This window comes from Apteryx rowi, unplaced genomic scaffold, assembly GCF_003343035.1.
Source record: "Apteryx rowi isolate R43461 unplaced genomic scaffold, aptRow1 scaffold_48, whole genome shotgun sequence".
NCBI lineage: Eukaryota > Metazoa > Chordata > Aves > Apterygiformes > Apterygidae > Apteryx > Apteryx rowi.
This window is the reverse complement of record NW_020450738.1, coordinates 2,088,413-2,109,540: the sequence shown is the minus strand read 5'-3', so window position 1 is coordinate 2,109,540 and position 21,128 is coordinate 2,088,413.

Genomic DNA, 21,128 nt, shown 5'->3' with positions numbered 1-21,128 from the left:
CACAGTTTGAAGGTGGTGCGAGCTTTTTTATGAGGAGTAGCTGCTTTGTAATGTTTGTAGTACAACCTGAAAGCTAGCTTCCTTCTGAAGACAGGAAGCAGTGGGGTGAAGTCAGTGCCGAGTTCTGGTTGCTGTTATGTTTGAGTTGTATAGTGTTCTAATGAAAATAATGTTGTTATAATTAACTGTGTGTAATAGTGCTGGTATTAACCTTATGTTTTTAGAACAGGAACACACTTTTACACTCTCACTTTATTATGTATAAAAGTGGAGGAGAGCAGGACCGTGGGCCACTTCCTCCTCCCCTCTTTTCAAGCTGTTTGTTCTTTAAAGGAGGTGGGGAGAGAGGAGCAGGGCCTGTTGTAAGAGGTGCTCCATGGACAGCACGTACAGGAACTGTGGTTTCTGTTTTTTCCTCTCTCTCCTCCCTTAGACCCCTTCATGGCCAATTGCAGTCTATCCTGCAGGAAGCATTTCCAAGAGAGTCAGATATCACTGACATCTTTGTGATAAACCACTTAAACACAGAATCAAAGACTCACCTTTAGACATTGCCATTGAAGTTGTTCTCAAAGGAAAACATGAAGAGGCAAACTCTGTTCTCCCTGATGTGAGTATAAATCTGGTGCAACTCCACTAAAGTGAAGAGCTAAAACCAAAAGAAGGCCTTGAAATTTTAGCTGCTGGCTCAGAAAACAACAGTCAACAGAGGGCCTGATTCCTCACTGAGGAAAGCCAGGTCGACACCAAAGGTGCATTTAAATTTGCTAAATTGATTTAGAATTTGACTGTAGTGAGGCAAGTTGACCCCCTTAAGCATTGACTTCAGTCAGTTTGAGATATTCTTAAAATGATTTAAAATCTTATCAAAGGCATGCATTGCTCTACCTGCAGAGTGGAGCAGCAACTGGGGTATATTATTACTGCAGTGACTAGGCAGCCCAGACCAGACTGCGATGCCAGTATGGTGGGTGCTGAATAAGCAGAGAATTAGGATAGTCTTTGTCACAGATACTTTTCCACGTGCAGGTGAGCCATATAATATTCAGACATTAGTCCACAATTACAGCAGCTGTGGGAGGTCCACCTTATTCTCTGTCCAGATGTCTAAGCCTGGCAACATCCAGACCTTCCTAATGTCTTGTCTTGGAAAGCCCAACCATCGAAGGAGCATTTCCAAATATCCCAGTCCCAGTCTGAATGACAGCCTGGCCCCAAACCTGTTCAGCTGACCCTTGTGGGGGAAGTGAATGGAACTATTTGCACAAGCAAGTTGTTTGAATGGTTTTGGATTGGAAATGTACTATGGGTGATTGAAACTATGGGTGAATTAATATGCCAGATTTGTTACTGTATCTCCGTATAGCAGATACGACCCAGTTTGAGGCGATAATATGAGAGATTTTTTTTGTCTACAAAAATGATTTCTCTCTAGCAACTGTATGAATTTGTACACAATGATCTAAGGCTTCTGTTTCTGCAAAATAAGAAAAAGAAAATTTATATGATTAATGTATTCAAAGTGAAAATCTCTAATAATCTATTATTATATCATTAAGAATATTTTAAACTAAATTGTTTTTAATTTTTTATGAAAGACTAGTTTGTGAAGGCAGTAGCTTCCTACCAAATGGAATAAAAAGCATTTCAAATGTGTGAAAAACTAGTATACCAAATTTCAGGCTATAAATAAGGCAATTGTAAAATGTAAATGCTTAGAAACACTAGCAAAATTCAGCCAACAAAGCAAGGATCAGAAATTTATGCCCTCGTTACTGGTAATTACAGTCACATTCTTTACTGAACTATATTCCCAGCCAACACATAAAAGTGTCCTTATGCATTACTTGCTTAGAACTAAGTCACCCTTAACACACATGTGCCAGAAAGCGAATCTGTAGCTATGTGGCCATGTTAGCGCATGGAGCTCTGCATGCACTGCTGTAAATGTATCTGTCTACCTTTTAAGCAAAGTAGCTGAAAGCCCCTCAGGGTGTTCTTACGAAATGTAAATTCACTGACTTGGAGACCTCAGCATAAAATCGCTGCTTTTAGTGGATAACAGTTTAACACTCTCCTTTCCTTAAGAAAGTGAGGAAAAAGAAATGCAATCCCATGCTTGTTTTTATGCACATTCAGCATTTGTCTTTTTTGACTTCTTCTTTTTCATAAAATAAAAGCATTTTAGGCATCTATAAAAGTTGCCTTTTTTCCAGAAATAAATAATAAATTCTTAATGCCATTGTGACAGATCAATCTCAACCTGTCGATAATTCATATTTGACATTCATGCTATCTAAGTTAAGAAGGAATAATGAGGAAAGATGAGCCTTGCTTCTTCTGGGTTCAAAATGACACTTCCTGCTAAGGCTATTTATGTGTTAAAAAAGGGGGATGGGGAGGGAAATGCTCACACGTAGGTGCTTAAATGTTTTGGCAAGTATTTTGGCAACACCGTGTGGTTTGCATGCATTTTCTTTGAATGGCACAAGCACCCTTGATTAATGTGACTATAAAGTTCAAATAACAGTAAAGCCAGACACATAAAAATGCCCTGCTCTCCAGAATGGCAAGCCACCCACTTCAGTGGGACTCTTAGAGGTCATTCATATCTGAAAATCAAGCCATTTTCAATGTAGAGTTGGGTGCCTAGTGCTAGCTGTCCAATTCTCAGGCCATTAGGCTGTAGTCTTTAAGCAAGAATAAAACAGTGAAAATAGGAAATCCTGGAAATAGGATCTTGAATCGGAAGGACTGTGAGATTGCTATGGCTTGAGCATCTTTTTCTAGAGTAGCTAGTCTAGTGTTAAGGCATTTCTAGCATTAACACATACTGTTGCTGTTCTTTTAATTGGATTCTTTCTCTTTATTGTGAATCAGCAGTCATTTTAATCTTAAATTATTTTGTAATAAAGTTGTGTTCTTAACAGGACAACAAACCCAGGGCATGTTATATGAGATGATTAGGAAGAAGATACTACCTGCCTCAGAGCTGTCAGATGAGCTGAAGTCCTCAATATTGCTAGCCAAATTCTAGATGCTCTCAATTTGGAAAACTGGATATCTAAGACAAATGACAGAAAGCAGGACCCAGAAGTTTCACTCTTTCTAAGCACTTTTAAAAAGTAAGCATTCAGAATATTGAGTGTATTTAAAGATCTCTGCATGCCTTTCTCAGGTGAATAGATCCGTTGTCCTAACAGTGTTTTTCAACTTTTTTCAGTTTGAACATACCTAAAAGCTCTCCAGTGGAGGGGTGGACTCCCTGGGTAGCAAGTATAAGTTTACTTAGAAAAGGCTTCCCTTTCTCAGTTACTTTCTTCATCCTGTTGGAAGTAGTTCATGAAAAAAAAGCACTAGTTTAAATGCATTTCAATAAGATGATTCTCTCTGGGATCTTTGAAGGGCAATGCTGAAACAACCTTGAGTTTTAAAGCATAGTTATATTTCATGTAAAAATGTCTTCATGGTTTCTTGTATTTGCTGCTAATAATGTAAACAGATCAGCTTTCTTCCATTTACAAGTTAAAATGCTACTGTTCCCTGGCCAGTTCTCCAAATTTGGCTGGGCTCTGAAGGTCACATCTTTGTTCTTTTCATCCATTTCATCACCTTTGTTTGTTTGTTTGTTTGTTTGTTTGTTTTAAGATGAAGTATATTGTCTCATAGACTTCCCAATTAACATTGGTCACCTCCTGTCCTAGGTGCTGTACAAACATAGTGTAAGAAACACTAAACACTTTCCTAAAAAGAGAAGGAGCTGGTGGAGATGTAATAAAACAGGTTTTGCGGGTCAGTGGTATCGTCAGTGGGTTTTGGCTGGCAGGGCTGAGTGAACAATCTAGTGAACAATTCCACTGATAATGCACGAGTTGGAAAAGTTTATTTGGATCTAGATCAGAGCAGAGTACACACCCTCCTCCCAATATACTAAGAGAACAAGTCACAGGTGTCTTGTTCCCAGAGCTGCGTAGGAACTGCTTCACAAATTTGAGAGGGGGTATGATAAGGGTGCAGTCCTGCTTAACCCGACACTAGAGGAAAGCCGCCTGAGCCCCCTAGTTACATTGTGTATCCTTCCTGGTGTGCAGCAAAGTCTTAGTTTCTCTGGGACAGTGTGGTCCATGTTCCCTGGATTAATCACAACTGGTTTCTCAGCCCAAGCAACTCTTATGGAAATTTGCTTCTCTCTCCCATGAATGCATGCAAGAAGGAAGGTGCTATTTTTTACACGGTCATATTTCAGCTTAGAACTAGATGATACAAGCACTAGAGACATCATTAACTAGGGTCATCTGTTAATGCCCATTATCAATGAATGGGTACAAGACTCTCTCTTCTTTTGCAGTCACAAAACTATATGTAGAGATTGCTGACTACTCTTTGCTTCCAAATACTGCATGTTGTTCACTCATTAATTACTGCTACAGTTTGCAGGAATTATTCCATAATTGATTGGCCTTTAAAACACTCTGCTTTATCTTTCTCACATTTGGAAAGTGCTACCCAGCCTCCTTATTTTTCATACAAGTTTTTCATACAAGCTTTGCCAGAGCTCTTTGAACATGTCATCTTGGCAGATAAAAACATGGTTTAGGAATGGCTACAAGAAATGAGATAGTGTGAAAAGTTTTAGAAGCAATGAAATATCACTATTAAATGTAAAATTAATGTGTCATTCCTACATCATGAAATCCTTCCCACCAAACTATAAACCAGGCTATACTGTAAAAAGTTTGAATGCAGATTACTTAATAATTTAGGTAGTAATTCAGGAATTGGTCCAACTCTTAGAAAGATGAATTTATTTGACTCCATTTGAACAATACAACTGACATAATGGCATTAATAATAACTTATACAAACTTCCACTAGCATAGATCCCAAAGTACAGCATCAGGTGTGGAAATGAAGCCACCACTTCAGGCATCTGTGCCAGCTGTATTATGGATCCAGTCCTCCCCACTGCTCCTGATGAGTCACTTCGGAACCGTAGGGATTCAGCATCTCAAATGATTGGGCCAATCCCTATTAGGGAAAAAGTATCTTCTCTACAGAGAGTTGCAGAGAGAGAGGGGCAGGCAGAAGTGTAATTATTTATGTGGTACACAGTTCTGTATGTTCTCTAATGATTGCAAATTTTAGGAATGATTTTAAGCCTCATCAGAAAAAGCATCACAAATAGTAAATAGCACAATCCCCGCTCCACAGGGCTGAATTTTCAAGAGCTGATCTCATAGTGACACTCCACGCAGCACTCAACGTGCAGGGCTCCTGGAAAATCTTGACATTTATTTAGGTGCTTAAATGGGAGCAGAACTCTTTTGAAAATCTTGTCCCAGCTGCAGGCGAGTGCAGGGCCTTTGGGAAATTCCAACCAGTAGCTGGATTGTAAAGCAAGAGATCATACCACAGCCTTGGAGTAAAGCAGTATTATGTACTGTTAATCCACACCCACTACCCAGCCAAAATAAATAAAATAAAAGCTCTTAGTGCATTCCACTAATGCAAACCCCAAGATAATACAGGGGACGTTCTCTCGTGAGTCAGAAAGTCTGTGCTGTTGAGGCCGTGAGTGCTGACATTCAGGGCACGACTGAGCACACTGAGAAAGAAGCATCAGGGGTGGAAAGGGAGGCAGAACAGGAGAAGCGTCTTACAGGTGAGGGTATGGTGTTTACAAAAGCTTCTTTCATTTGCACTCTTGTTCCTGGAGGTATCAGGGCACTTACTTGCCTTTTACTTCAGTAGGTGTTAGGTATTTGGTTTCCTAGGCAATGTTGGGTCAGAGGGGCCTGGATACTTTGAAAGTGGGAAATGGTTAAGTAGCATGAAGAGACCGTGACCATGGAACTGTGAAATAATGCCACAAGAATCACCAAAAATACCATTCTGAACTTTTCTCCTCACCACCAGAATGTCTGGCCTCCTCAACCCTTTCCTTTCATCTCCCCACTGGCCACAGCTCCCCTGCACATCGTTAAAGTTCCTTACCTTTGCTCTTAATTTCTTCTACTGCTTAGCTCCAGCCCATTTATCAGAACCACACACTAATCAAGGTAATAACAATTGCCCTCTCTGTGCTGGTAATGACAGCCATGCTCATCTGCCTCTTCCTTCTTTGGCAAATACCATCTCACCCAATCAAAACAACAAAATGACATTTTATTTTCCTTTATCTCTCTCCCTACCAATCCTCCTCCTTGAAGCTTTTGAAATGCTCCTCTTTTGCTCTGGTTAGGCCAAGTGCCAAGCTGAGATCTTTGCTTTTCCACTTACCCTTTTTGGTTTTATTGCATCTGGACTCGTTTATCAGACTGCTTTGTCTATGTGCTGAAGCCCATCTGATACTCACAAGGCAAACTTTTTAAAGAGAACAAAATCTTCTCAGGCATTAGTCTGTACAGCCCATAGTGACTAGGGCTCCAAAGCACTACTATGAAGATAAGATTCTGAGTCATTCCTATTTTGTAGTAGATACAGTCATGGTGCTTTTTTTCTCTCTCCTTTTTTTTTTTAGTGAAAAGGATTCTGATCTATATATTCATTCTTGAAAATAAACTCTGTTTGGGAAGATAAAGATTGGTATTGGTGTCTTAATTTAGTAGTAACTGCAGCTTGATACAATTTGATGTGGTTTGGGTGCCTTGGTAAGAGTTGAGGATAGATAGATATGTACACACTGAAACAAAATCATGACAACAGCTAGCACATCACCTGGTTTCTGGACTCAGACAGGACTAAACGGGTACCAAAACTGAAGGACTGACTTGGCTGTGAAACTGGCCTCCCAGAGTAAAAAGTGAGACACATTACACAGTTCAATATGATAGAAGATTGTACGATTGCATGTTCAGCTCCTGTAAATACATTAGTGTACTTTGATCTCCAGGGTTGCCAGGCCAGCTTCCTCTTTTGTTTAAATCAGATGCTTCTTTGATGAATCTGCAGTGGATGAGGTGGGTTGATGAGCATTACACTGAAGTAAAACTACTGACACAAGCAAATCATGGACCATCTAAGCTGAAGAGCATTAAGAATTAAGCTTTGGTGGCAGTATTTAATAAAAGAAATATACATTACGCTAACTTTTCTGAAAGGACTGCTAATGTTACAGAGTATTGGACATGACTCTGAGGAGGGTATGAATATGAACTTGGATTAAATGACTGAAATGTGAAGGAAGTTAGTGTTGAATTAAATATGAAAATGGTTGAACTGTAGGTTTAGCCTGTAAGTTAATCTGAATTTTTGCATAGTAACAGAAATACTGCCAGCTATTTGATGAATGTATCGTTATATATGAACATTTTTAATTAGAAACCTTAGAAACCAATGGCCAACAGTGATACAGAGCACAGGAGAGAACACAGAAAGGTACTAAGGAATGCAGAATTGACTGACCCATATTGATACTGTGGCAGCAAATATAGCTAAGCTATCAAGACAGTAGAAAGGCTTTCTAGCTCCAACACAAATTCCCAGATTGTTTTGGCACTGAACCCAGTATTGCACAAACAGATGCATAGGATGAATTTGAACATGATAGGAACACAAAGAGCTGCCTTTGCTGAAACATGGAAACGCTATCCCTAGTACTAAATGGCAGAAACATGGTTTGGGGAGACATCGGTAAAGAACCAAGTGTTGTCAGGTGAGAAAATGAGGTCAAAGTAAAAGAAATGTACTTTCTTCTAATGCTTAAGGAGGCATAACCAAAGCTGAGTTTCAAACTGGCAGAAAAAATTGAGGGAGATAAAATGATGCAGGGATCTGACTGAGACTGCAGCTAAATCAAAGACGTAGGAGTTAATGATCTACCCTGAGGTGTAATACACATGGCATAGTTTAGGTGGCCCAGCAGAAGCAGCAAATGAAGCTTACTGAGAGGTTTAGAATGAGGAAAAATTAAAAGGAGAAAAAAAAAAGATGGTCAATTTATTACAGAGGAAGAAAAGTTTATAGTAAATGGGAAACAAGTTATAAGACAAAATAAATACATAGGATTAGCTAGATGTACTGTTTTCTTCCTACGCAACATGACAGAACACTAGCATAGCTTCTATTGTATGAAGAAAGTAACAGGGCTTTGCAGGAAGAACTCTAATGTCTTAGCAAAATATGCTTCTCACTCTAGAGCTTCAGGTAAAGCACTGCGGTTGTAACCCCCACACACCAAACGGATACTGGGAAGACTGAGTTAGACCAGCTGATATATTGCACTTTCCTTTCAGTATATAGACATCTAAAACAAAAGCTTTATTTGTCTAAGTATCTGCTATGGCTAGGCTAAATGGTACCTAAACCTGTGCAATTAACGTTACTCAATCCTCTTCATCCTTAATCTTTCATATGTGTATGACACTTAAGGATAAAAATGAGTTTAGGTTGAATGGGGAAGTAATCCATTCCCTTCACTGATGTCTCTTAATGCTGTTAGAGCATACACAGATGATACCATATTCTATTTGATCTACCTGACTTCATCTCAAGTGTTTTAAAGGATGGTCATAGTCAGTGGAGGAAAACATCAAACAAGAAGCTTTAGCTGAGATGAGAGTACAACTGAAGGGAAAATGCACATTAAAATTGTTCATGCTTTTTACAGATTATAGGAACTGAATCATATATTCCCTTTCCCTTTACCCCCAAATCAAACAATGTACAACCAAAACTGAGAAAACTGCCCTTTCAAAATAGAAACAGCCTGTGAAAATTAATATATAGCTTATGTTTTCTATGCTGTATCAAGCCGTGTATCCACTTTTTCTTGGGTCATGACAAGCAACAACCAGAAGGAGACAGATATCTTCCTAATGAAATGGAGGCATTATGATATCTGACTTTTATCGCTATTATTAAGCCAGCAGACTTCCCTGCTTGCTAGGTCTATTTCAGAGCCTACAAGATAAATTCTTTTGGGTAAAAAGCACTGGAGGAAGTAAGTGGTATTAAAGACATACGTGTATATGCAGATCCCCATGTATTCTAAAGCTCTTCCTAACAGTTTAAAAAAACCTTTTAAAAGATACACCCAGTGTACAAAAATGATCTCCAGAAATCCCTTGTTGGGCAATCTTTAATAGTACTTCTTATGGCAATTTCTCTTCCAAGACAGGGACTGCAAGAGGTGTTAGAAACTTGGTTGCCTTTGACTTTTAAATTTTCAAACTTTCCAGAAATGCAAGAGGTGCCGTTCTTTCCCTAATATAATACACATATAGTATTAGGCCCTTTTGTTCAGAGAGATGTGAATACATTATCCTTAATGAAGAGAGAGAAGGTGAGAGCTTCTGGTCTTTTGTTCCTTTACGACAGATAAAAGGGAAAGAATAGATTAAAGACACCTTGATATCCTGGATCCAGCTGAGGGAGATTCCTAGAAGCACAGCAGAGGACAGCTGTGAGGGTGCCATTTTCCCTATTGCAAACATTGGCAGGGACAGGGTTTGGAGTGGCAAGGAAAGGGAAAAGGCACAAGTCTGGAGGAGTAACCTTGGGGTGTTTATTAAGACTGCAGGACTTTCTTAACGCCATAGTTGATGTCTTCCAGTGCTTCAAACCAAGGTGATCTAAAGCTGTAGGACAGATTCTGACCCTGAAGTAACTCAGTTTGGTTTTTGTCTCATAGTTACATTATCAGCGTAACGGATAATCCTTTGGAATCACATAAAAATGAGGAGGAAACATCCAGGAATTCCAATTACTTTGGAGGAAAGAGAGATTTCACAAATACAGCAGTAAATGTGGATTTCAAGTGTATTTTTAAAATTCAATAAATAGAAACAGAGCACAGAGCAAGGAGAAACAAATGTTGGAGATGTAATCCTGAAAACTCTGACTTGATCCATGTATTATTGATGTTGTAATATAATAGATTGTATGATACATTAATGAATAGTGAAAAAGCTAAAAAGCTACAGAGAAAATAAATAGTAAACAGCAAAAAATCTATTGAACCAGAGGAAAGGGTTAAAATAGAGAAAATGGTTCTTCTGGATTTTATTCTGGGACATGACCACTTTCTCTGACCCATATATTTCTGCTTTTTCTCTCTTTCGCTCCCTTTCTCGCTCTTTAATGTTGTAGATGGAGAACACAACAGGGTCAATGGAGAACACATGATTATACATGCATCAATTGTGAAAGCTACATGGTGTTTTATCCATGAAGAGCAAGCTGGGCTAGTGTAATTACAGTAATTATACTAATACGTTACTATTAGCATACTTACTCATCTTGGTAGTAAGATTTAACTAGAAGGAAATGTTATCAGGCCTTTGATGGAGGAAAGAAGACTTACATACTAGTGATGGAAAAAAGAAAGACATACTAGAGATTCTTGAAGACAGGTAATATGGCGGGTCGTACTTAGAACTGGAGCAGACTCTTCAGTGGTGATAGAAGGAGCAGTCTTATGTGTCCCTTTGACAGACTCATGACCATTGAGTCAAATCATGTCCACCTTTTCCCTCCCGTGGCAACACCAATTTTCTCTTCTTCCACAAAGAACTACTCCATCCCAACTGCTTTTTAACTTGATATATCTGTTATCCATCTGACTTCTGCCTTTTAGATCCTTCTTCAAAATCCACTTCCTACTGTGATGCTTAAACACAACATCCAGCCAAAGGTACCCATGTTGACTGGCAATCAAGGAGAGATGATTTTATTTATAGTTAAAGAACTCATCCATAAAACAGACCTAATAATAACTAAAACAACTTTGATTCAGAACTACCCCATAGTGCATAGTTGCTGTGAACGTGACCGTATTACTGTTACTCATATCTTCTCCAATCTTCCTTATCGCTTTTCACACTTGCTAATTGTATTGCCTCCTAAATTATGCCTACTATTAATCTGATCAGTATTTGAGTTTTGAGTCTTCTCTAGATCAATCCTGAATTATGCTTCTGGAGCCTGGCATTTCCCTGCATGCTCTCTCTTGCAGCTTCTGACACATCAGCCTCCTAATGGTGATTGAATCATTTGGGCACTATGGGTTGGATTCATCTCACCTAACCTAACCTTGTAAACATCTAAATCTGAGTCAAGGGAGATAAATAAGATAAGAACCTTTAAGATGTCATTCAGACCTATTTGAGACTTGAACTCTAATGAGCATTATGTTATTGACAACTAAAGTGTGTTCTACCCCAGGACCGCAGCACAGGCCAACAGACATTGTACATACCTGTACATGTATGTATTCATTTTGAAATGTACCCTAGGAAGCAAAGTCATTGGGAAACTTCCAGTATTTAGTTAGGAAAAATGAATGGGTTTGCTGAGTTGGTTCGAACCCAGCGGAAGGTAGGTAGGCAGAAGGTTCTGAAATGACAGCTGTGGGGTACGGTGACTGAGGAAGAACATCAGTCAAAGTGAACAGTGAACTAAATCCTGGAGGCATGATGTGGACATCTTTAAGCATGGGAAGCATAAATTGTCCATAGACTCAGGGATACCATCTTGGAAAAAGCAGGATGCAGAAAGGTATTTGAAATACAGATTTGATAACGACAGAGATGAGTAATGCTGAAAGCTCAAGATATAAAGGGACCTTTTTGAAAGCTGCAGCAGGAAATGAAACACACAAAAATAGATAAAATTATACACAACTATGAATTTTATATGATAGAAGAAGGCGTGACCTTAATACTCCTTTCAGTGTATGAAAACAGACACTCCTTAAAGATCTGTTTCTTTTACTTACCCTACAGGTCTACTATGACTCCATTGTTTTATGGTCACAGCATGGCGCGAACAGGAAAGTCTATTGTTCCTGTTTCACTGAACTTTTTCTTTTGTCTACAATCTGCTGAGAATTTGACAGTAGTGGGTTTTCGCAGCTGAGATTCTCCACACAGGAGGTGGAACAATGGGGGAAGCAACAAAAAGCTAATTCTAAAACTGACTTTAATGAAGAGAAAGGCTAAAAAGCTCTAGTCATTAAAGTCAAAATGTTTAGAAGCATTCCCAAAGGATACATTTAATTTCTGATTCAGAAGAAGACTAATGTACCATTTAACCTATGAGTTTACATGAAACGTAAATGATACACAGTAGGAACTCTCTCCAAAGAGATACAAAGCTCTAAAACTTGCGGCGTGAATTGAATGGTACATGAAGACATTTATATTTTTGAGGTGAACGTATTATTGGTGTTCTCTCTACCTTGCTTTTAAAGATGCAAAATCAATACCCATTTTAGGCGACTGTTTATTCACTCATACTAGTGCTTTTACAATAACACAGGCATTTAAAGAATCATAAGATAACACCTTCAATTTGTCTAAAAGTACTAAATGAAAATAATGTATTGTTAAACAAAATTAGCAGTGTCTGAGGTCTTTGACAACTGTAGAAACAACACCCTTTCACAGGTAGCACTATTAAATAATTTTTAATTTGCACTAATAGTGGGGTTCAGGTTCTCTAATGATCCTGTGAAAACATCTACAAAGATTTTGAGAGAGCATTTATTTTGTGGCAGTACTAATTCTAGGTGACAGATAGTGTTCTCAAGGTTTTTTTGTTGACAAAGATAACAATAATACTTCCTCATAAATAGCTGTATAATGACTACAATCTGCAAAATCCAAAGTCATTAAAAAAATCTACATTCAGGGAACACAGTCCTCACTTTTTCTGAAAGACAGTTTCCTTGTTATGACTTTTTTCATTTTGATTGAGCCAGATGCCAGCAAATTTCTTTTGGGGTCTATTCTTTAAAAACATAGAGCAAATTATTAGCAGCAGCCAGCAGCAAAATAACAACAGAGTGCAGTTTGCTATAACAAACTTGAGAAATAATTACCAGATCCCTTATGCATCTTTTACTTTCTCCATGCATTTGTTACGAAAGACCAGGATCATCATTTACATGCAGATGCCAGGGCACAGCTCCTTAGTCATAACAGGAGTTGCTTCAGCACAGCCGAGGTGGTGAATATGGATTCAGACCATCTTAATATGCCAACCATTAATCCCTGAGACTGCAGAGGACTGGCCCAGCCCCTGGAGCAATCTAGAATAGCATCATTTTGTCCCATTTTGCCCTCAGGACATCAAATACTGCTGACCTCTTGTAAGTCTGACCCGCGTCTTGTGATCAGGGCCAAGAAATAAACATCAGTCTCTAATTATCATTCTTCTGTGTCACAACCCCATTAGAATTGGCATAAACAAAAGCAAGAAGCAATAGTTTCCCCTTCCCACCTCCTGACTTCCTTCTAAGATGGCTATAGCCATAAAACAAAGATCATTAAAGAGGACTTGTGTATTAATGATTGAGTGTACATTACAGTAATCAGGTAATGGCTATATCAGCTTTCATTAGAAGTCTCAAGAAACCCATCTTTGCTACATGTGATAAACTAATTTCTTCTAAATATTTTGACAGCATTATTGTTTAAAGCTTTAATGTTTGTTCTGTCTGTAAAGGCAATTGTTTGTTGGTCAGCTTACTACTTTGTGTAATAGCAAACTTGAATATTAAACTGGCTTGAGATTTGTTAAGAAAAACTCTGCATATTGCATGATCTCTGCCCTAAAGTATTTGTGTAACTTTTTTTATATACTTCCATGCTCAAAGGTATAAAAGAAATAACCCGACTACTTAACGTCAGTTACCAGTCATGGGCCACTGAGTATTGAGAGCAATAAAATTGTAACATTAATTAACAACATGCATTTCTGTCAGCCTGCTTAAAATGACACTTTGCAAGTTTGAATCAAGTGATTCTAACATAGCATGAATAACAGGCAGAATTTCAGGACTAAAAGTATATTGGTACTTGCTCGATTGTGTGATAGTATCTCACGGTCTGCCTATAGCATGTTTGAACAAGGTCTCTGTAGTTGGGGCCATGTTTCTTCCATTCTGCAGCTGCAGTGTAAAGCAGGTGTGTATCTGCTTAAGGGGGCTAAAGTTACCCCCGAAAGGGTTTAAGCACTAACTGAAATGTAATCGTCTTTCGGAGCACGTAGTGAGGTGTGCAGGGAATTGGCTGGTGCACCAGTGAGCGAGCGAGAGGTGAGAGGGCTTTCTCTGGGGGCTCATCTAGGTGGTGCAGCACTGGCTGCCATAATAACAGCTCTGTTCTTGGCAGGAGGGAGCAGCTTAAAATACTTTTGTGACTGCACATTTGGACTGGACTGCATGTGTGTGAAAAAGGATAGCTATCTTGTTGAAAAAAGAAAGTTTGCTTGTGTCCCTTGTGGAGCCTTCTATGTTTTGTTCTGCTCTGATATTCCTGTTAAATCCTCTTGACAGACTTTATCCATGTCTCTCTCTCCGCTTCTATAATCTTGTTTGTTTGCTTTTGAATATGTTCATTCTTGTCCTCCTTCCCAAATCCAGTACCTCACGGTTTGGCGACATTCTTAGATGTGATGCGTTCTTCCGACCACCCATGGGGATCTGGACTGTCATTCCCCTTTCCCAGCCTGCTTTTTCATGAACCTCTGGGGCCACAACTGTACGTAGGAGCACACTGAAAGGTATTCGGGGAACTAGGGTAATAATCATAAACTGCTGGAAACTAGCATTATCTAAACCATAGCAGTTACCCCTTTTTGTGAGACACTACCTACTGCTGAATGTTCACCTTACAAAGGAGATGATGAGTTGCAGTCATCCAGATGACAGACTGTCAGCATTCAACTACCTGTAACATCCTTTTAAACCRCCTGATGTGTAGAGAGGCCAGCTGGTCTCTGTATCGTTATATGCCTGTGGACCCTGGGAATACCTCTTAAATCAGGGAAAGAACCGGGTTCTGGGGGCTTCACTAGATGAGCTGCAGCACCTCTGCGGGAGCATCTGTCAATGCTACACAGTGCAGCATGTGGAGTCCCATTTTTATGCCTTCTGACAGAGATGCCAAAGGCTGATTAACATGGCCTCGGGACAGTAAGGGGAAATGACCATCTACTGTGTGCTGGTGCTTATTGCTAGTCAGAACGATGGCCTTTAAAAGAATACGAGTACTTCTGGCACTGAGACCACCTTTGAGTCATGACTGATTGTCAGTCTTCCCCATGAAGCCTTTGCCATAAATAATAGTAGTGTGTGAAATCAAGTGTTTGAAAAACATAAGCTTATTTCAGACTAGCTTGCATCTTTAACAGTGAAAATGTGACAACAGATGAGGGGAGCAAGGCATTTACGAAGTTGGATAGTAAAATATACATATGCGTTTAGCCCCAGTGCTTGTGAGAATTGATAAGGTGATAACAGAATCCCTGGCTGTTTCAGTGAGAAGTTGGCCAAAGCTGTGCAACATCACAACTACAGAGAAAATATTTCTCCAGAGAAAAATCTCATTCATATCCCCTTCCTATAGAATTCACCTGAAGCAGATATTATTTTTCCTTTCGTTGTTTTATGAGGCATTCAAAAAGTGGTTTTTCCTTGCCATTTTAGTTTCAGATGCTCTTACAGTCCAGCACTGCCTGGAGTAGCTTAATGTAACTAGTCTGCAAATCCCAGGGCTAAAGTCAGGGCTGAAACAATGGTGGTATGAATTTGATTTTTCACTGGTGTAAGCTATCAGCACTGCCTGATTGCAGATACTCTCTGAAAATCTTGCTGAAGATGACTGTCATTTGTATGAAACTGATGTTAAGCTGGCAAAAATGTATTTTCTAGTAAAATCCTTACTCCCTCTGATTCTTTAAATGTTAAAATGGAATTCTGCTATCAAAAACTAAGTACGTAAGTAAAGCAAAATCTGTTACTACCAAACCAACACCAGAACTCAGAAAGCAGCCAAGCAAAGGGGATAAAAGCTTCCAGAATCTTTTGCAGAGGTCACAAACTAGGAGATGCCTGAGTTGAGGTTATCCATACAGTCTTTATCTTACCTGCTGATCAGGCCTTTAATTGCCAGATCACGTGCTATTCTTCCTACAGGATTGTTTTCTCATTTAATACGTGGTCTGTTTTCAGTATTATTTTTTATTTTCTTCCTTCAGAAATTCGCCCCAACTCCATACATCCAAATTCTAAAATTCCTATAGGTTCTCTCTACAGTATCTGTGTACTTCTCAAACAGGAGTCAATCTGTCTCCACACTAAATGGAGTCAGCATTGTTTTGCTAACTTGAGGAAAGAGATCACTAAATCTGAATGCTCTATGGCAGATACTTACATTTTTGCTCTATGGCAGATACATTTCACTATTGTCAAATTACTTAGCATTCTCAGGGCAGGAAATGCATTTACAGAGGGAATCTTTTCCAAAACATGCAGCTGTGATCTAGAACAGCCCAAAAGAGACACTTCAGAGAATGTTACCTGCTGCACCACTAACAATTGCATTATGTGTGAATGAAAATATTTTTTGTATAGCTCAGAAATTTGTGCAGTTTGGCTGAATGAAGTATATTCACAATGAGCAGATTTCAAGTTTTTGCTTCAAAGTGCGAAGGTATTGGAGCTCCTTAGAAAAAGAGTTCTTAAATAGTTATTATTTTAGCATAGAAAATGTGTTTGCTAAGAATGAAGTCTGGAAACCAGATGAACAGCTTCAGAGAACCCATACCACCAAAACAGGGAATTTTTAGTCCAAAGAGGTGAAACTTGACAAACTTAGAAGTACACAAAAATAGGGCCTGAAAGAAAAAAACTGCCAGGCACCCTCAGCTAGTGCCAGTGATACAACCTTTCTCGCAGATTGTTGGGGACATGCAAGCCCCAAAAGGACAGATACGTTTTCTGAGTAACTGGCCACCCGCCCCAGAGAAAGTCTTGCACGCAGCAGTTCGACAAGAAGAGAATACAACCCACTTAGCACCACCAAGGAGTCCTAAAGCTGATTAGGTGAGTTTATATAGTGAACAAGTCCATGCTTGCTGCATACCGGCCAGGGAGTGCTTATTGTAAACCCCCTTGTTAGTTGCCGGCACAACAATCCTGGCATGTCATTCAGATTCCTACAGCATTCACGGGGTAAAAGCCACTCCACCCCCCTGATAAAGGCATTTTTTTTAAGAACCAGCAAGCAGAAGCAATTAAGAAATGGAACTGTGGCAGCGGCTGGTGGGCCATGGCTCACCGCGGAGAGAAACCTGGAAATCCTGCGGTGGTCTAAACACCCCTGTCACTTTGAGTGCTTTTGCAGCCAGATCTTTGGACACGGGTTTCCGAATTTTACGACTGTGTCACGAGAGAATCCCAATATTAAGGGTATGAGAATTGTTGTGGGTTTCTTTTGCCTGGTACTGCTGTTACTCAGCCTGTGTGAGCTGGCATCGTTCCATCAAACACAGCGGTGCTACATTGACTTACATCAGTGAAGGATCGAGCCCTCTGGGAGTTGGCATAATTGGAGATCAGCAACCTGGACTCCTGCCTAGGAAGCAGCAATAAAGTGGCTGTACTTGAAGCAGAATCAAACCAGATTCAAAGTAAGGGGGATATTTAAGCTGTGACAACTTTTTAAAAAATTGCTCTGCTACATTATTTTAGTAAATATTTGTAGGTGTCTGTAATAGGGGATAATCACTGCATTTCCTTTCAAATGAAAGTAAGAGCAGTTTTCACTAATACTGGATGATAAGCAAGGCATTTTAATGGATGGTTTTAACCTTCTTTTTGCTGGCAGGTTGTTACAGCAGTGCTCAGGTGTCTTTACTTGTAGCACAGGAAGAAAAGTCCTTGTCCCATCTTTTCCTTCACTAATACAAAAGCTGTGCAGTAGCTGGCAAACTGCAAGGTGTCTCTCTTCAGAAGGTAGCTGTGATGGACTACATAGAAAAAAAGCAGCAGGGGCAGGCATAAGGGAGATGTATACAGGAGAAGATACCTGGCCATGGCCAGGAGGAGGAGGAGGACTGGTATATGAACTGCAGCAGAGAGGTGGACATCCACAGAGCAGGGAAAGAGGGTGCCTGGAGCTGCCAGAAATCACTGAGATGAACCAGTATCTGGGTTCAGTATCGTACTGGTGCAAATGTTCAGCTTTCAGACTGGCTTGGAGCGCAGGTCCAGGAGAGCTCATGGAATAACTGTGACCCAAAGGTTTAAGAGCTATGAGGGAAGGGGATGCGGGTATGCCCTTGCCTTTGTGGACAATGTACAAACCATTTCTGTACATGTCTCTGTGTTTCTTGCACCAATGAATTTAGAAAGAAATTGGTTAGGGAACCCTGAGAAAGCCTGTGCACCTCTTCTTCAATTTACCACCTGTTGGGGGGGGGGGGAAGAAATGTACATTCAGAGTGCCCAGAAGACTGGTGCTGTAAGAAGGGCTGTGCCAGGAGTGTATCTGTTCTTGAGGGCTGAAGACAGCCGAGCCACCATTTCCATTTTTATCAGGGGGTCAGACTCAGAGCTGTGTGCAGGTAAGTGAACGTGCTTCGGCATGAAAAACGGCCCGTTCCAGTGGCAGAAGCTGGTGAGGAACTGCACGGGGTGAGGGCTCCCAGGGAGCAAGCGAGAGGAGCATGGGGGAAGCAGGAGCAGGGGCTTTCCCAGTCCCCATCCTCAGTGGCAGGGTCTTCGGCCAGGTCAGGCTCAGGCAGTGGCGTGTCCCAGGAGCGGAGGCAGGCACTGAGAAGCGTCGAGCCTGCTGGAGCCCTTCTCTAGCGGAGGCCGAGACCCACCGCGTAGCCCTGCTCAGGAAGTGCGCCGGGTGGATGCCAGAAAGAGCCGGCGTTACAGCTCCTGCTGTCAGGGACATTTTAGAGCACCTGGCCCCAGTGTGGTGGTACCCAAACACAGCGGCCAGCTGAGAGGCCAGCCCAGACTTGGCATCTGTGGACGCTGAGAGCCCTAGGAAAACAGCAGACAGAAGGAAGGATAATATTAGAAAAAAAGACCCAGCTAGCTGTCTCTAATGAACTGCTGTATTCCCCAAGGGGTTGCTTTACCTCCTTTTTATAATTCTGCTGCAGTGCTTATAATATTGATGGATCAGGATAGATTTGCAATGGCCAGTTTAAAAATACTCAGTGGGGCTAGTCACAAAATGAGCAAGAACAGAAAATGAATTTCAGTTTGTTTCAATCTTTTTGCAAATTTCTTTTGAAGAACTTAGTATTTGCAAAGGCAGGGCGGCTCCCATGCTCACAGTGTTGCAGCATATTGCTCTCCCTGCATTCTGGCTACAAATGTAACAGGAATGGTTTCTAGAAGAAAAACAGAGCCTGTGTTTTTTAACTTGCCGTCCCTCCCATCAAGGCTTGGATTATGGTGAAAAGGACAATCTGGAATTTCTTAAAACTCCTCCTGAGAAAGTTGTAGCGGGAATGTTGGCTACTTCACTGATAAACACCTGTACATTTTCCACTCTTCCAGCCCTTCCTGAGGTTTTGGGCTCAGTACAGACTGGGGAATAAAAGAGATACTTGAAAACAAAAAAACTTTATCAAACAAAAGGTTTTACAGAATGCCCATCTGAACTGAATTCTCCCCTTCTTCCCAAACACTGAGAAGGTGATCAAGTTTCCCAATCTGGAGCAAAAACATTATATATAGCTTTGCAATTTAATTCAGATGACAAAAAGTACATGAATATTCTTCCTTATGCATGAGAACAGATTATCAGAGTTTTTCACTTTTCTTCTTGTAGGTTATTAAAAATGCAGCTCTTTCAGAGGAACAAATTAATTCAAAAAGGATTATTTAAGTGAGACTAAGGTTTTGATAAAAGTATATTCAGTGTTTGGAAGGATTCTGTGTTTGAAAAATGTCCTGTTTGGGGTATTGCATATGACATTCGACAACCCATTTGGGGAAAAAACTGGTAGGGAATGAACGTCAACAGAAAAAGTCCTTGGTTTTTGTCAGTTTGTCACATTGCAGAAACATAATTTTTCTTCATTTATATTTTTCCTAAAAGTTCATATTAAAATTTAAGAAAGCAAAAAAGACTTTGAAAAATGCAGCAGAACTGTCATAAGAGATCATAGTAACTGCTTGGAAGGTTACAGTTTATTATGTAAATACATGTTTGTAGGTATTTTAAAATGCATATTTTGTGTTTAAAGGCAGATTATTAGTTTGATAAACTGTAATGGTTCCAAATAAGGCATACCAATATATAATGTAAATATGAATGTTGTGACTTTTCAGATATCTGTGAGCTACCTGATCGACCATAACTGTCTGCGTTCTGTATGGATCTGCCTTAATTGTTGGAGTATTAACAGTGAGACTGCTGGTGCTCACAAAATCCTTGTGCTGCAATTCATGTCTTTTCATTGTTCCTGGGAAAAAGTTACTATGCATGTGCCATGCTCCCAAGTGTAATTCCCTAACATAAATATCCCAACCTTGAACTCAAACTGGAGTGAAAAGAAATCAAATTCCAGTCTGTAAATAAAAACTTCATTTACTTACATATAATGCCAATGAAATGGTACAACTTTCCCTTCCTTTTCTGTAATTTACAAATGGCTAAAACGATTTCTCTGACAGCGACCTTCAGTTATTAACTGCTTAGTGTCTGCATTCGCTGCATCAGACTGCAGCAATGTTTCTTTAAGTGCCAGTGTTGTGCGAGAGCGTTAGTACTTCTGTGTGGATGTACCAAGAGGAGCTGGATGAATAACTTGTGATGCATAATTTATTCAATGAATGTAGTCCCTTTTTTGTGCTTGCAAGAACTCTGTGGAGCAGTCGGGTTTTTTTGCACTTAGTTGTTTGAACACTTTAAACAAATGCTGTATTGCATATAATATATATATATATACAGGTGTATTTCACAGTATATGGAATTGCTTGTGAATGTTTTTTTTCGGATAATTGTTTTGAATATTCACAGTTCATAGCCTGTTTGACGGGTGCCTATGTCAGGTGGCATGTATATGTGGCCTGTCACACAAGTTCTGGTTTCTGAGAGAAACGTTCTTGCAGGCAAATTTTAAATTCTCAGAAACCACTTCCAGCGATTGCTGAGACACTTGCGTAATATCCACAATTCAGCTGACTATTTCACTTAAGTATCCCTGACACACGCAGCGCCTAAAATGCCCGAGAAATGATCGCGGGCGGTAGTCCTGAAGAGACACAACGCCCTCGGAACAAATGCGCCCGCCAAGCCCATCGCGGCGGGCGCGCGGCCCCTGCGCCAACGCCGGGCTGCCCGCACCTGCCTGCGGCTCCCCGCCGCCGCCTC